Raw genomic sequence first — 16,426 nt, forward strand, 5'->3', positions numbered from 1 at the left:
GTTTTTAGGCTTTACCCAATATTAGTGACATTGTGGTTTTGCAATGACAATATAAAATGTGCTTTCAGAGGTGTTTTTCCATTTAATTCCCTAACTTCTAAATGTTTGCTATTTTATCCATATGTTTCTAGTTCGTGTACATTGAATATTCTTAAGACGTCATTTTGCAAGGCGTATTTGATGTTCAATAAGACTTTTTTGTTATCGTTAGAAAGCAGAAATCATGATTTGTAGAGGGAAGTTTTACAAGTTTGAAGACTGCTTTTGAGGTTTTGCTTCATTTCCCTTGATGTCTTTTGGAAAGAAAAATGTATTCCTCCATCTGATACTAAAAAGAGCCTTCATGCTGAAAATAGAAAAACAGAGCAGGAGACAAGGTTGGGAGGTGAGGGCTCTGCTGTCTTTATGAACTGCTACTGTTCAAAATCAACCCACCCAACTCTGTGAAAGTACAGCTTCAGCAATGAAAGATGTTTAAATAGTGATAATGGACTGCAAATAAAGGGACTCTTATCTTTGGAATTTTGAAGTAGACACCAGGAAGCAGTGCAAATTTAGTTTAAGGCTTACCCCCAAAGCTGAACTTTCATCTTTTATATGTCAGTCTGTGCTTATGTGCTTCGGGAATACATAACGGAGTTTTAGAAGCCTGGTTAATCACATAAAAAAATAAAACTTACAGCACTTTGTATAAAAATCAGAAATCTGAAGTAAGATTATTTTTTGTATTTTCCCAGGAGCACAGTGTCAGATGAATGTGGGAAAGATTTGACAAGAGCACACATTGTGCTATTGTCATGGACAGCAGAATAATAAATCTTACTCCATCATTCATTCCTTCATCCATTCAACATTCATTTATTCATTCATTCACTTATTATTCTACTACCTACTACCGGTAGTTGCTCCTCAAATTGGGAAAGATAAAGTAATTATGATCATAGATAAAGGTCATTTTAAAATAATTCATGCAGCTCCTCTCTCTAATTAATCCAAAGGCAGCTGATAAAAAGATTAAATGGCTTTAGAAGTGGTAAGAAAGATTCTAACCTGGAGCAAAAGAATAGTTTCTTTCAATAGCCTCAGGTTTTTCTCTTAACTGTTAAGAGAAAACCAGTGGCCCCCAAAAGAATTCTTTTATCTCTCACTGATAAACTGTCTCACCTTTCCATCCAAAAAGCACTCTCTCATGGAGTTCTCACCATTTTTCGAATTCAGATTTTGTTACTGCAGCTCATCTGTTCAGCTTGGATTCCCAGGATGCAGCATCCCAGTGGGACTCTGGCCAATTGGTTCTGGACACCCTCCTCCAGGTTTCTCAGTCCCCTGACCTGAGCACTGGCTCAAAGGCTCTGTCCTGGTCTGTTAAAGCTCTCCCTGTTCCAGTCTCCACTCAGCTCAGTGCTGCACGGACAGCAATCTGGGCACTTAGTTTTTCCTTCCTTGAAATGGTTTCCCTCCATCAAGAGTTCCCGATGCTCTTAGTGCTCTACTTTTACTCTTTCGTGGGCAAACTCTAAGCACATAACCAGGGGCAATGAGTTACAATATTCCTTCCTGCCGATATCTTCGCATTTCAAACAGGGTTATTTTTCACATCAGAAATGCCTTCTAATGTTCATTTCCCTTAGCACCCTGTTTATTTCCTTCTAAACTTTCAGAACCCTCACTTAAAATTGTTGTATTTATTTTACCTTCTTTCTGTCTAACTAGACTTTTGGCCTTATGAAAAGTGGAAACATATTGATCATATTTAATGTTAGATCTTCTGGGTTTTGCATAGTACCTGGCACGCAGTAACTACTAAACATATATGTGCTCAATAAATTCATTCATTTATCCATTCATCTATCCATCCATCTGTCCATCCATCTAAGATTTATTGAGCCAGATGCTATGCTAGGTAATGGGGAAGTTATGACAAACCCAGGGGAAAATAATTAGGGCCAAGAGGGCCTCTTGATGCCCTTCAAATCACACTTCACTGGCAGCTGCTTACACCACTTGTGCAGGCCAGCCCTGGACAAAGGTTAGAGGGGTGAAGCATAAGCAAGGACAGAGCTCACAAATCATTGGCTCCTGACATTTGCAACAACTTTGAAAGTATTTAAAACTGTTACCTTCAACTTCAAGGCTCCAGTACTTACCCTGCCAAGAAGCCTTTTGACACTCTAACCCCATCACTTCCTCCCCCACCACTGACTCACCACAATTGGCAGATCTCAGGATTGATGGTCTAGGAATTGAAGAGAAAGTCCCTAGGTCAGGGTCCTAAGGCTCTGGAATTCTCTCCCTCCCATGCTCTGCTTTCTTCTACACAGGGCAACGTGCCAAAAGAACCCGTTTTATCCCTGCAGTGCACACGTGACATACGAATATCCAAAACTTCTGAACCTCTCTTTCCCTCATTCTGCAACTGGGCCCTAACTGTTTTGATAGCTGAATCTGTCCTAAACCTAAAATCTGTCCTAAAAAGGTTAGGTACTTCTTTGAACCTGAGAATTAGCTAGAAAAAGGAAACTGTGAAAAAGAGATTAACTAAAACCTTCTAATGCTATGTTAATTATACACAACAGTAACTTTCAGATTATGTATAAAATACATACAGATTATGTATAGAATAACAAGTGATTTGACACAATGAACAAAGAAGAAATGTGGTAGTTTCTCCTGCTAGTACAAATTTATAGGCAGCGCAAAAGAAATTTAACTATAATTTAACTAACTACATATTATTCAAGGTGATACCTTAGATTTTTTTAATGAGACTTTAGTAAATTGTAGTTATGTTTCTCAAAAACTTTGCCCAGTTATCATTTATCTCTTATAAAGTATTATTAAGCTTTTCAGCTTCGTAAAATGTTATATAGTTGTTTGTGCCTATTAATTCTCATACTCTTGTAGATCTCTATAATTATTCTTATTTTAGAGATATAGTGGGAGAAACAAAACTGTTTCAATGAATCTGAAGATAATTAGAGAATATAAAATTGCTAAACGAGGGTTAAGAGCTCGAATTCCTGAAATGTTGATTCAACTATTCAGCAAATATTTAAAGATCTATTTTACATTTATGATATAAGAAAACTGACATAATTCTACATATCTGTTTTTGCCCAAGAAGAGAATGGCCAGACATGCCATTTGTGAGAAAAGAAAAAAAAAGAAAAAGAAAGGAGGCTAATCTATAGGTTTCAATCTCTTAAAACACTGCTTACAGATAGAGTTTTGACTCCCATGTTGTCTCTAAGTTATTTCAAGTACTGCTATACAATTTTCAAAGACCATAAAAACCAACTAAATATGTCATATTAAAATTGAAAAAACACATTGTTTGGCATACATTTATTCTTAATTCAACAATTATCTCTTTAGTACCTTATTATGTATTATCTCACCTATATAATTCAATAAAATTGACAGACTTGAAAAAAATATGTACTACACATTTTCAGTACAAAAATATATTAATCAAACTAAAGTAAAAGACCATACAGAAAATGCAGGTGAAAGAAAATCCTATGGTTATTAAGCTTGGAACAATCTTACGGTTGAAAACCAAAGCAAAATGGAATCAGCAACTGAATTACCATTGTCTATTAAAGAAGTGTGTACCAGTTTATATAAGTTAGGATGATTTTAATGGCTATGAAAAAATAATCCAGCTCAAATTGGCATAAACAATTAGGAAGTACATTGGCTCAGATGACTGAAAGTCCAAAGCCAAGATCAGCTTTAAGAGTAGTTGATACAACTACATGGAGATGTAATCAAGAACCCATGTCCTTCTCTCCTTTGTAACATCTATGGTATTGGGCTTCATCCTAAAGCTAGTCTTCCCATGGCTGTCTGGTGGTAGGAAACCATCAAGCTACATGCTTCCTTGTATATGGTGGATCAGGGTTTCTCCACCTCGACACTACTGACACTAATAACATTTGGGCCAAATAATTCTTTATTGTGCTGTCCTGAGCCTTGTAGGATGCTTAGTATCATCCTTGGCCTCTACCCACTTGATGCCAGTAGCATCGCCCAAGTTATGACAATCAAAAATGTCTCCAGGGCTTTCCTGGTGGCGCAATGGTTGAGAGTCCGCCTACCGATGCAGGGGACACGGGTTCGTGCCCCGGTCCGGGAAGATCTCACATGCCGCAGAGCGGCTGGGCCCGTGAGCCATGGCCGCTGAGCCTGCGCGTCCGGAGCCTGTGCTCCGCAACGGGAGAGGCCACAAGAGTGAGAGGCCCGCATACCGCAAAAAAAAAAAAAAGAAAAAGTCTCCAGACACTGCCAAATGTCCCCTGGGAGGCAAAACTGCCAACAGCTGAGAACCACTGATAAGGTTCTCATATAGGAAAATTCCCCCAGAAGCCCTTGGAAAACATCTCAGATAAAATTGACCTAAATTGCATGGCCATACCTAAACCAATCATAGCCAAGAAGATTAGAAATACTTTCATTAGCATTATACCTCAATAAAACTGGGGCTGGGGGGGGAGGGAATAAATACTTTCATTAGAACTAATTAGGTCAAATTCCTCGTAACAGGAGCTTCCCTTAAATCTAAGGAGCTACATAGGGAAGGTGGATTCCTGAACAAAATCAGGGTTTTATTAAAAGGAAACAAAGGTATAATGGATTCAGAGTAGGCAACCAACAAAATTCGCAAAACAGTTCCTCAGAACAAACAAGATGGACTCTGATATGCATATATAAAAGAAATTACTCGGGTACATCTTCATAGAGAAAACACTGAGAACTGTGGTTGACTTATAAACTTAAATATTCACCGTGCACATTCAATGTGCCAGGCTATTTATTAGGTACTGGAGATAGGGTAGTGACCAAGACAGATCCATTTTCTGCCTTCATGGAACTTATGGAAGACAAAATTGAAAGAGGTCGTTAGGAAAAGTATGGTGATTGTTATGTCATCAGGTGCCATAGGATTATAACCTCGCCCTTCCTAAGAATACAGGAATGTCTCTCTGAGGTTTGCTGGCTTTGTTCACTCTCTATTCCTAGCAGATGGAAAATGGATGGCTCATAGTTGATTCTTACAAATATTTATTGAATAAATGAATAAACATGCCAAATATTAAGCTTCTACCATATGTCAGGCACCATTCTAGATTTTAGAAGTAAATCTTAGTGAGGAGAAACAGACGGCAATCAAATAAATGACATGGCCAATATGTAAAACAAGCCTGGTTTGTGACGTAACTAAGAACATAGGTATTTTTCTGTCTCAATCTTTCCCTTTACTTAGTTGAAGGAGGAGAGTTTACTTGGCTTTAGATGAAACAATTGTGGGCATTAACTCTTAGGTAATTCAGCCTATGGTTACTTTAAGCTGCAAATAATCTTAATCCAGAAATTGAGTGACCAGTCCAAGGTAATTATTAAAATTTTAAATCTGACTTGGTATTAAGTCTTCTTCCCTGCCTCCCTTGTAACAGCTTTAGGCTGGAAGGCAAAGTCCTGCTCCCTCTCTGCTCTCCCTGCCTCCCATCCTCTAATCCTTTGTAGATATTTTGTTCCTGACTCCGGTAAAAATGAAAACAAAGCCAAGAAATGGGGGTCTGGGGAACACTGCTGGGACTAAAGTGAGTGAGGTACTTGCCTCAGGCGCAAAATTTAACCCCAAACTCCAGAACCAAGATAAATAACATATAATGAAATATTAAATATTATTTATAAAATTGATATTAAAATATTAGTGTTGGTTTTAAAATGAAAATATTTTTAAACCAAAAATAATTTTTAAAAATCCATGATGAACAAAATATCAAAATGTTAAATAAAGACAGCATCAGTAATGATGCCTTGGTGAGCCATACTGGAGCCTGGGGCAAAAGGAAGATTATTAGTAATACTAAGTCATGGCAGTGAGGCTTGTGAAAGTTGGATGGATTTTAGAGATACCTTGTAGGTAGAATGGTAACGATTAATGATTGACTGATGTGGCAAGTTGTACAGTCACTCTAATTACTGGGAAAGGGAACATAGGAAGATCAGCAGGGTTGGTAGTTAAAGTAAATTCAGGAAAAACAGTGGTGAAGTTGAGATTATGGCCCCTGAAACGCTTTCATCGTCCAAAGGGCCCTTGATACATGGGTGTAAAGTTTATGATAATATCTTTAACAGAATTAATTGCAACATCAGGAACCCTGAACAGATCCTGAAGGGAGAATACTCAATGGAGACAGTTCTTTGGGGTCTGGTGAGAAGAAGTAAGTGGGGCCCCCAAAACAATGGAATCCAAGTAAACAGCTTGTGGAAGTCCATTTTGATTCAGACTAAAAGGCAGATTAAAATTCAGGTTAAAAAGCAGACTGGCTAAAGGAATGAATGGACTATGTGTCCTAACAATTATTTCCCATTCACACTGTTTCATTCAATCCACTTTTTGATAAGAATCAAACAGCAGACAGGCAGGCTGTAGTTATCATCTTTGGAATGGGCTGAGAATTCAGGCATCTGTGTTGCAGATTAACAGCAGATAAAAACCAACTGACTAGACAACACTTCTTTAATATTACAGAAGTCTAACTAAACTTTTTGCCAAGGCTCTCCTATGATTAGACAGTGAGAAGGTCAGGGCTGTGACATATTTTGGTGTAAATTTTTTAAACACGATTTCTCTCTCATGGCTATAGAAACATCTCAATACTCTAGCAACAAAATACCTGATTATAAATAATACTGGTGGGAGCACACCTTTCAGGAGAGTTAGCTACAATATGTAGTAAGGTACTAAATGAACCTACATAATATATGGACAAGATAGATGATAATACATTAAATTTATGGAAATAGTATAAAGAATCCTGTTTTAGAGAAATCAATCTTAAACCATTCTATCTGATAACTCTTAGGTAACAGAAGCTCTCACTCTCTGATGCCACTCCTAATAAGTTAATAATAAAAATTCATGAATAAATCATGTATTAGGGTATATAAGGGAAGGGATACAAATTCTAAAATATGATAAAATCAACATTTTAAAACATTATGAGTCAGTTTCAGAAATTATTGTAATGGTTTTCCACTTTGCAATTTTTATACATTATATAAACTAATCTATAAAGGAGCATAAAATTAATTTGAGGTATAATGTACCAAAAATATATACATAATTAATAATTATATTAAGAGATAATCTTGATCATGGCTTCTTTAAATTCTCGTAATTGGGAAGCTGTTACTAACTCTGCTCTATACCTCTAGGGATATTAAGTCTCAATATAATTAAAACAAGCAAATAAAACCTCTTTAAATATTTCAATTGGTCTTATTACCATCTTGTAACAAATCATTATATTAATTATATTAAATGATATTAATTAACCATAATATTAATTAATGAACCATAGAGATGATTTCACTGATGAATTATTTCTTTGGAAAGTCACTGTTTTGCTTGGATTTCTTGTATCTGCATTAAAGGCAATTTTCCAAGAGAACCATCAGCCTCTCTGAATAATTTTCTTTGTTAATCTCTGTGTCAAAATGTTTCTCAATTGCCTTTTCTATTTAAAAATTTTTCAGGCTATGAATAATAAATAATATGTGAGTCGATCAGAACTGATTCTTACTGATTCAAGAACAATTTGCTTCCCTAAATATATAAAGTATATATGGGGCCAGGGTCTGTAAGGATGGAAAATTTTCAACATAGAAATGGATACAACTAAAATGAAGTATTGATCATCCCAGGGTTTTAGTAAACTTTGAACTTAAAAAATCTAAAACAATCTTGTAAAAATTACAGAAAAACAGCATTTAGGAAACATTTAGCTCAAGTATCAACACTCCTCAAAACATGAATATGATAAAAATCCCATTTTGTAAACAGGAAAGTGAAAACCGAAATCCACACTTAGATATTTGGCCAGTGAAGTAAGATGTGAAACAGAAATAAGAAGTAGAACTCTTGAATGAGGGGGAGAAAAATATTGTTTGCAGACTGTTCAGAAATTCTTTCATTCAATATCTTTATACTGACTGCTCCAGGCACTGTTCTAGGCGCTGAGAATACAACAATAAACCAGATAGACAAAGTCTAACATCCTTTCCATCTTTAAGTTTCTCTATTCTGTGATTCATTATTAGTTCTCTACTAAGTGCCATACTGTTCTATGGGACCTCAGTATGACTAAAGGTAACAGAGACCAAAAATAACAGGGGCGTAAACAACACAGGTTATTTCTCTTGCACATAAAAGTCAGAACAGAGCTGCTTAGATCTGTAAAGAAAGCTCTGCTCAAAAAGTCCTAAGAACCCAGATTGTTTCCAGGTTTCTTCCTGGTCATCCCTGGAAATAAACTCTTTTTCCATTGTCCTAACTAGAATTCTGGCTACCACATAAAATTCCAAGAATAAGATGAAGGCAGAAGAGAAGAAATAGAAAGCACACGTCTACAGTCTTTAAAGGAAATTCCTAGAAGCTGCTACATTATGCTTCTGCCAGCATCCCATTCAACAGAATTCTGTTGGTTTCACTTGTCTGAAAAAGAGACTGGAAAATGTAATTTTTTGTTTTGCTTTGTATTTTCTTATGAGGCAGCTACAGACCCAGCAAAAAAAAAAAAAAAAAGAAGGTTGTAATTCAGGTAAAGTAGGTATTGGGGAAGAAAACAGAAAACTAGCAGCCTCATCCAAACTGGGCAACCACAAGATCATCTTAACATCAACCACTGAGATCTAGTACAGTGCTTCTCACCTCCAAGTGTCTGTCTGAGCACTAAATTCCAAATGAAGCATAATACAACTACAAACATGAACTTAAATCTTTAACTTTTTTGGATATCCCATTTCTCTGCTAAAGGAAGAGAAGTATATAAATAGCCACTGGATGTGAGAGGAGGTTTAAAGAAAGAAGAGTATGATGCTCATCTTCTACAGAGCTGCCTCTCTCTACATTTCGTCAAACTGGTTACAATATTAGTATTACAAACTGCTTTGAACATACTAAGCAGATAGTCATAGGATGTAGGCCTAAAATACACTGCTTGCTGTTAACTTTGAGTGGTTGCTGAACTAGGTGGTTGTCAAATCCAATTTTCACTGCCCTGATAAAGAACATGGGTTGCATCATCCTAAATCAGCACAACTTAAAGAAATCTTGTACAGAAGCAGTAGTGCTAGTACCGTACTGTATTGATTACAGTAGCTTTGTAGTATAGTCTGAAGTCAGGGAGCCTGATTCCTCCAGCTCCATTTTTTGTTCCCAAGATTGCTTTGGCTATTTGGGGTCTTTTGTGTTTCCATAAAATTGTGCAATTTTTTGTTCTAGTTCTGTGAAAAATGCCAGTGGTAGCTTGATAGGGATTGCACTGAATCTGTAGATTGCTTTGGGTAGTAGAGTCATTTTCACAATGTTGATTCTTCCAATCCAAGAACATGGTATATCTCTCCATCATTAGTGTATAGGAATGCAAAAGATTTCTGTGCCATTAATTTTGTATCCTGCTACTTTATCAAATTCATTGATTAGCTCTAGTACTGTTCTGGTAGAGTCCTATACACTAATGATGAAAAATCTGAAAGTGAAATTAAGAAAACACTCCCATTTACCATTGCAACAAAAAGAATAAAATATCTAGGAATAAACCTACCTGAGGAGACAAAAGACCTGTATGCAGAAAATTACAAGACACTGATGAAAGAAATTAAATATGATACAAATAGATGGAGAGATATACCATGTTCTTGGATTGGAAGAATCAACATTGTGAAAATGACTCTACTACCCAAAGCAATCTACAGATTCAGTGCAATCCCTATCAAGCTACCACTGGCATTTTTCACAGAACTAGAACAAAAAATTGCACAATTTGTATGGAAACACAAAAGACCCCGAATAGCCAAAGCATCTTGGGAACGAAAAATGGAGCTGGAGGAATCAGGCGCCCTGACTTCAGACTATACTACAAAGCTACTGTAATCAATACAGTATGGTACTGGCACAAAAACAGAAATATAGATCAATGGAACAGGATAGAAAGCCCAGAGATAAACCCATGCACATATGGTCACCTTATCTTTGATAAAGGAGGCAAGAATATACAGTGGAGAAAAGACAGCCTCTTCAATAAGTGGTGCTGGAAAAACTGGACAGGTACATGTAGAAGTATGAGATTAGAACACTCCCTAACACCATACACAAAAATAAGCTCAAAATGGATTAAAGACATAAATGTAAGGCCAGAAACTATCAAACTCTTAGAGGAAAACATAGACAGAACACCCTATGACATAAATCACAGCAAGATTCTTTTTGACCCACCTCCTAGAGAAATGGAAATAAAAACAAAAATAAACAAATGGAACCTAATGAAACTTAAAATCTTCTGCACAGCAAAGGAAACCATAAACAAGACCAAAAGACAACCCTCAGAATGGGAGAAAATATTTGCAAATGAAGCAACTGACAAAGGATTAACCTCCAGAATTTACAAGCAGCTCGTGCAGCTCAATATCAAAATAAAAAACAACCCAATCCAAAATTGGGCAGAAGACCTAAATAGACATTTCTCCAAAGAAGATATACAGACTGCCGACAAACACATGAAAGAATGTTCAACATCATTAATCATTAGAGGAATGCAAATCAAAACTACAATGAGATATCATCTCACACCAGTCAGAATGGCCATCATCAAAAAATCTAGAAACAATAAATGCTGGAGAGGGTGTGGAGAAAAGGGAACACTCTTGCACTGTTGGTGGGAATGTAAATTGATACAGCCACTATGGAGAACAGTATGGAGGTTCCATAAAAAACTACAAATAGAACTACCATACGACCCAGCAATCCCACTACTGGGCATATACCTCGAGCAAACCATAATTCAAAAAGAGTCATGTACCAATATGTTCATTGCAGCTCTATTTACAATAGCCAAGACATGGAAGCAACCTAAGTGTCTATCAACAGATGAATGGATAAAGATGTGGCACGTATATACAATGGAATATTACTCAGCCATAAAAGAAATGAAATTGAGTTATTTGTAGTGAAGTCGATGGACCCAGAGTCTGTCATACAGAATGAAGTAAGTCTGAAAGAGAAAAATACCGTATGCTAACACATATATATGGAATCTAAGAAAAAAAAAAAAAAGGTCATGAAGAACCTTGGGGTAAGATGGGAATAAAGACACAGACCTACTAGAGAATGGAGTTAAGGATATGGGCCGGGGGAAGGGTAAGCTGTGACAAAGTGGCATGGACATATATACACTACCAAACGTAAAATAGATAGCTAGTGGGAAGCAGCCACATAGCACAGGGAGATCAGCTCGGTGGTTTGTGACCACCTAGAGGGGTGGGATAGGGAGGGTGGGAGGGAGCGAGACGCAAGAGGGAAGAGATATGGGGTCATATGTATATGTATAACTGATTTACTTTGTTATAAAGCAGAAACTAACACACCATTGTAAAGCAATTATACTCCAATAAAGATGTTAAAAAAAAAAAAAAGAAGCAGTAGTGCTAAAATTACTTGCTTGTCTGTGATTCTGTTCACCATGATTATATGGTAAAGTATGTGTGGACATGTACTATAGAAGGGGTCATGTCTAAGTGGAAGAGTTTTCTCAGAGAGTAAAACTTTAGCACAGGTCTATACACTCTGAACAGTCTGGAATGAAAGAACTCAATAACCTCTAACATTATCTAGGCTTGTGTTCAGAGTTAAATAAGATTTCTTTCAGTGACATTCCAGCCTAAGTGAAAACCATTGATAATTTTATAAAATGAACTTGAAACCTTTTAAAGACCATACTCAAGTTTCCCATTATAGAGCTCTGTATGTTGAACCAAGTGTGTGAGTTTATTAAGGTATTCCCCATTGCAAAAAAAAGGTTTACTTTACCCATTAAAACCTCACTCAAATGGATATCAAGTATCTCCTGTGTCCTGTTACATGATGTAATTTAAGTCTGAAAATGTTCATGCTTTGCTTTAAAGAAAGTTAAAATCTTGCTCAATGGAAGCAATAGAGTATATCACTGATAAGGTGAAGGAGATCCAGTAAAGGGTCATGACTTAGCGCTTTCTGGACAAACAATGAAAAGAAACTTGTCTGCTCCCATGTTATGTGGCATCAATAATTCAGCCTATTTTAACACATCAAAAATCCTTTGCATGCTTTGAAGCCAAACGTTCCATAAACACAGTACTAGATGACCATGGCAGCCTCCCCCTTACAATGTAATCATGATAGAGCTTTTGAACACTTATGTGTAACTGTGTACTAACCACTGAGATAAATAAGTAAATATATATATACGTATATATATATACATATATATGTGTATATATATATGTATATATATATATATATATATAAAAGAAAGAAGGAATCCCAATTTTAAGAGTTAAATAAACAGTTCAGGAGAAGGAATCTCACTAAAAAATACAAAATTCTGACTCAAGATTCCTATGACCAATGTCATGAGAGAAATAAAAAGCTAAATGACGGAAAGATCACATTGGTCTGAAGGAATCAGAAAACATGTAAGGTGAAGATGGCATTTGAAAAACATCTTGAACAGTAGGTAGACACAGAAAAGAGGGCTTTGGAGGTATTGTGAGATGGGGGAAATGAGGGCTATGTTTAAGATACAGTAATTAGTCAATTTCTTTGCACACACAGTAATAGTAGAAGCAAAGTGAAGAAAGAATGGAGAGGTGAGTGGTTACCATATTATGAAGGGCACTGATGAGGAAGTGAGGAATATTATAATACTTGATTTAGAATCATGCCATAACCATTACAGATTTTTGCAAAGAGGAAGTCATGATAGAGCTGTACTTTTAGGAGAAAAATACACAATATCAGGATGTCAGGCAGAATGGATGGAAAGGCTAGTTAGAGGCCAATATCATTGTTATCACATGCTACAACACCAGGAACATCCTGGTTATTTATGTAGAACTCTAAAAAGGGCAGTATTAGCATTTACCAAATCTCTTCTTTTTGGAAGGATGGCTTCCAAGCACAGCATTCTAATTCAAATTCTCTTCAATCAAGAAACCTCTCCAGATCAATCGTTTCCATCCCATTATTTTCACTCCTGGTAAGAGAATTTAGCAACTGTCCACATTTAAATGTTGCATTTCCCTCAACTAGATCATGAACATCCTAGGAGCAGCTAAGATAAAGGAGGCTGCTCGTAGCAAAAGTGAATTTTATCTCATAATAAAGCTGCAAATTCATCTGGGCGAATCAAATCTGACCAGGACATATCTGAAAAGCATGCTATTTTCCCTCTTCAACAAAAAGAGGAAAGTTAGGAGATGGGGCAGAAATGTTGCGTGACTGTGAATTTGATCAGTTGGTTTCAATCCCAAACTACTTAAACACAAGCTATTTAAACAACAGCAGCATTTTTTAATTATGTAATTCTACAGTGGGAAAGGAGTGCCTCAGGGGACAGGATTTTCCCTAGAGTCCTGTAAAAATAATGAATACATCAAACAAGGCAAATAGATTTGTTCTGTCTCTACAAATTGGCATGTAGATGTTTACCTTCTGTAACATGTTATGGCCTCAGATCATTTACCAAAAATTACAACTTTGCAGTGTCTTCAAGGGACTGAAGCACCCTCATACATCTTTCCTTTTTATGTGAGGTGTGTATGAGGCAGATATTTGCTTTTTAAACAAGAAAGAAGGTTTAGACTTTTTTTTAAGTCAGAGAACATAAGACAAAAATATGCAGCAAAGATTATTAAATCAAATCTGATGTAAAACAGTGATTTATTTTATCTTCTCTAGACAATCCCCCTCCCACAATTTTATCACTTCCATGACAATTTATTTAGCTGAGCATAATATAAGCTTTTTCAAGCCAAAAGCTTTACAACTGCATTTCTTTAGACAACATCAAAAAAAATCTGATGAGAAAACTTTAGAAAAAGTGGGCATATGAGTGTCTGTGTTCTCTTGTTTGTGATGATACCAAGTTGCTTAGTAATTACATGACATTCAACTGACATTGGTATTGGCCTAGGATGAACCAACAGATTTGATGAGCCGTCGAGCTACACTGGATTGGCAATTTTTATACTTCTCTATTTAGTTATTTGAAGAAAATTGTACGAATATAGTGCAATATTTGTTGATGTATGCTAAACTACTTAAAAAATCCAGTAAGGAAGACAGTGAAATTAAAAAGCCTAATGGCTTTTGAAGGTATAAGTAAAGTAGCAGTTCATACGTAAATGACAAGGGAGGAAAAGGCAAAACATCTGGTTCACACAAAACAGGAACTTTGGATCCAATCTAAAAGCTTGCACTTTGTTCACATAATGAGAGCCAGCTGAAACCAGGCAGGGATAAAATACTGGACTCTGTCACCAGCCATAAAGCCCTTCCTTCAGAGTTCTAGCTCTTCCTTCAGAGTTCCTGAATTAATACTTTTTTTTTTTTCTATTCAGACAAAGTTGTAAAACTTCCTGAAGATAACAGTCCTCTCAAAATGAAGGGGAAAATATCTTGCCTCTGGAATTACTTGATGGATTCAGTTATTTGTACAAATACATATCTTTTATTTCTCTTCTGACATAGAAAGTTAGATATATCCTAAGCAAAGAAAGAATTCATAAATTTATCAGTAATATATTTTCTAGGTCTAAAATCAATCACGACCCCTCCTCATTCTATCATGCACACAAGTAAAGAGAGAAAGAGGGAGGAAATAAAACATGCACATTGACCCAGGAGGATAAACTTCAATCCAGTCAAACCTTTGGGTTATTTCAAAGCTTTTCTTGTGAGTGGAAAAGATCAGATATCTAGGTTTAACTAATTTCATAGGGTCTTACAGGATAATGTTTCTTAGTAGCCATTATAAATATGTCCTGTATTGCACCCCTATTCTATGTCAACCACTGCTAAACACTTCACATTCATGACTTCATTTACTCTCCACAATAACCCCATGAGTTAATATGCACCCACTTTACAGATAAAGAGGAATTTTAGGCTTAGAAAGGATAAGGGTAGGAGCCAAGACTTCAACTTGGGTTTATCTGACTCAGAATCCAAGGGCCCTTAACCATGAAGCTTTAACAGAATACATATCATAATTGGATCAATTACACTGATCATTGTTCATCACTCCTAGTAGTTTATTTGATAAGCAATTAATTGTTCATCTAACTTGCCATATGAAATTGCTTGTGTCTATAATTATTTACCAGTGAAAACAGAAGGACTTGCTAGTGTGATCGCTAACATTAGACATGATGCCTCTGTTCAACAAAGAAAAACACTTGGGCTCAGCTGTAGTTCAAATGTAAAAAATATTTTTAATCCCTGACTGCATTAATCATGAACTATAAATGACACAGCCCATAAGTTCTTTAAAAAAATAAATAAATAAAAGATACCATTGTTTTAGTCTGAGAAGGAATCAACAAGATTTAAAACTATGATTGCTAGTATCCAAGCAAACATCACAGGTTCGCTGTTAGTCATTACTGTCTCCTTTATTTACTTGACTTTTCCATTCCTAAACTTGGTAGACTACGTTGTTAGAGATGTATACATTCCCAACCACTGGAGAAGAACAGCCTCAGGGTTCACACCCTCTCAGTTATATAATACTCTTCTTGTCAACCCTGGAGGAATTAGGAATTGGCCCTAAAATGTTACTAATATGTCAATTAGATCATCATTTATATATGGTCCATGGAGAACGAATCACTAGATATTTGGTTTAGAAATCTCCTTTCACTACATAAGAACACACAAGTAGTTCAAAAAATTAAAAATGAAAGTTTTTATTGTCCAAACACTTTTTAGTTCTGAAAATATATCCATCAGTGTAAAAACATATAGATATGTACCAAGTCCCCACAGTACCAATCACTAAAAGAACTGATCTCATATGGAAATTATATTTATTCATTACTACTCCTTCTAACACTTGTTTTGGTTGATTAACACATAAATTAGAACATGTGTGAAAAAATGATCCTTGAATGTTTAATTCTTTAAATTCCACCAGAATATTTCTTCCATTTGGAATTTTTCTAAAGATAGTCATAAATTCTGACACTTCAATCTTATTAGTTCTTGTAAAAACAGCAAGACACTATTTTACTTTATTTTGACAGGGACAATACAATATTACATATTACTGGATATATTTTTTTTAATTTTCTATTACGTATCAAGAATCTTAGAAAGCATAGAAAGGCAAAGAGTATATCCTTTACTTACCTAGTAGCTGCCAGCATTTTTCAATTTGAGTGAAAAATTCTCTTTTATTCTTTTGTCAAATAACAATGGAAGCAATATTAGTCACAGTTTGCATGGAAACATGCCAATATAAGAAAGTTAAATAACATTTCTCTACAGGCCTATTAAAAATGGCCCATGGCCTTTGTGAAGATATAAAATATGACTAAG

General features: G+C 35.8%; 1 protein-coding gene across 3 annotated transcripts in view; it reads right to left on the minus strand.

Annotated features, from left to right (window-relative positions):
* ANGPT1 (angiopoietin 1) overlaps positions 1-16,426 on the minus strand; it is a 274,198-nt gene that overhangs the window by 181,829 nt on the left and 75,943 nt on the right. The window lies entirely within an intron of this gene.

This window comes from Delphinus delphis, chromosome 17 (assembly GCF_949987515.2).
Source record: "Delphinus delphis chromosome 17, mDelDel1.2, whole genome shotgun sequence".
NCBI classification, from domain to species: domain Eukaryota; kingdom Metazoa; phylum Chordata; class Mammalia; order Artiodactyla; family Delphinidae; genus Delphinus; species Delphinus delphis.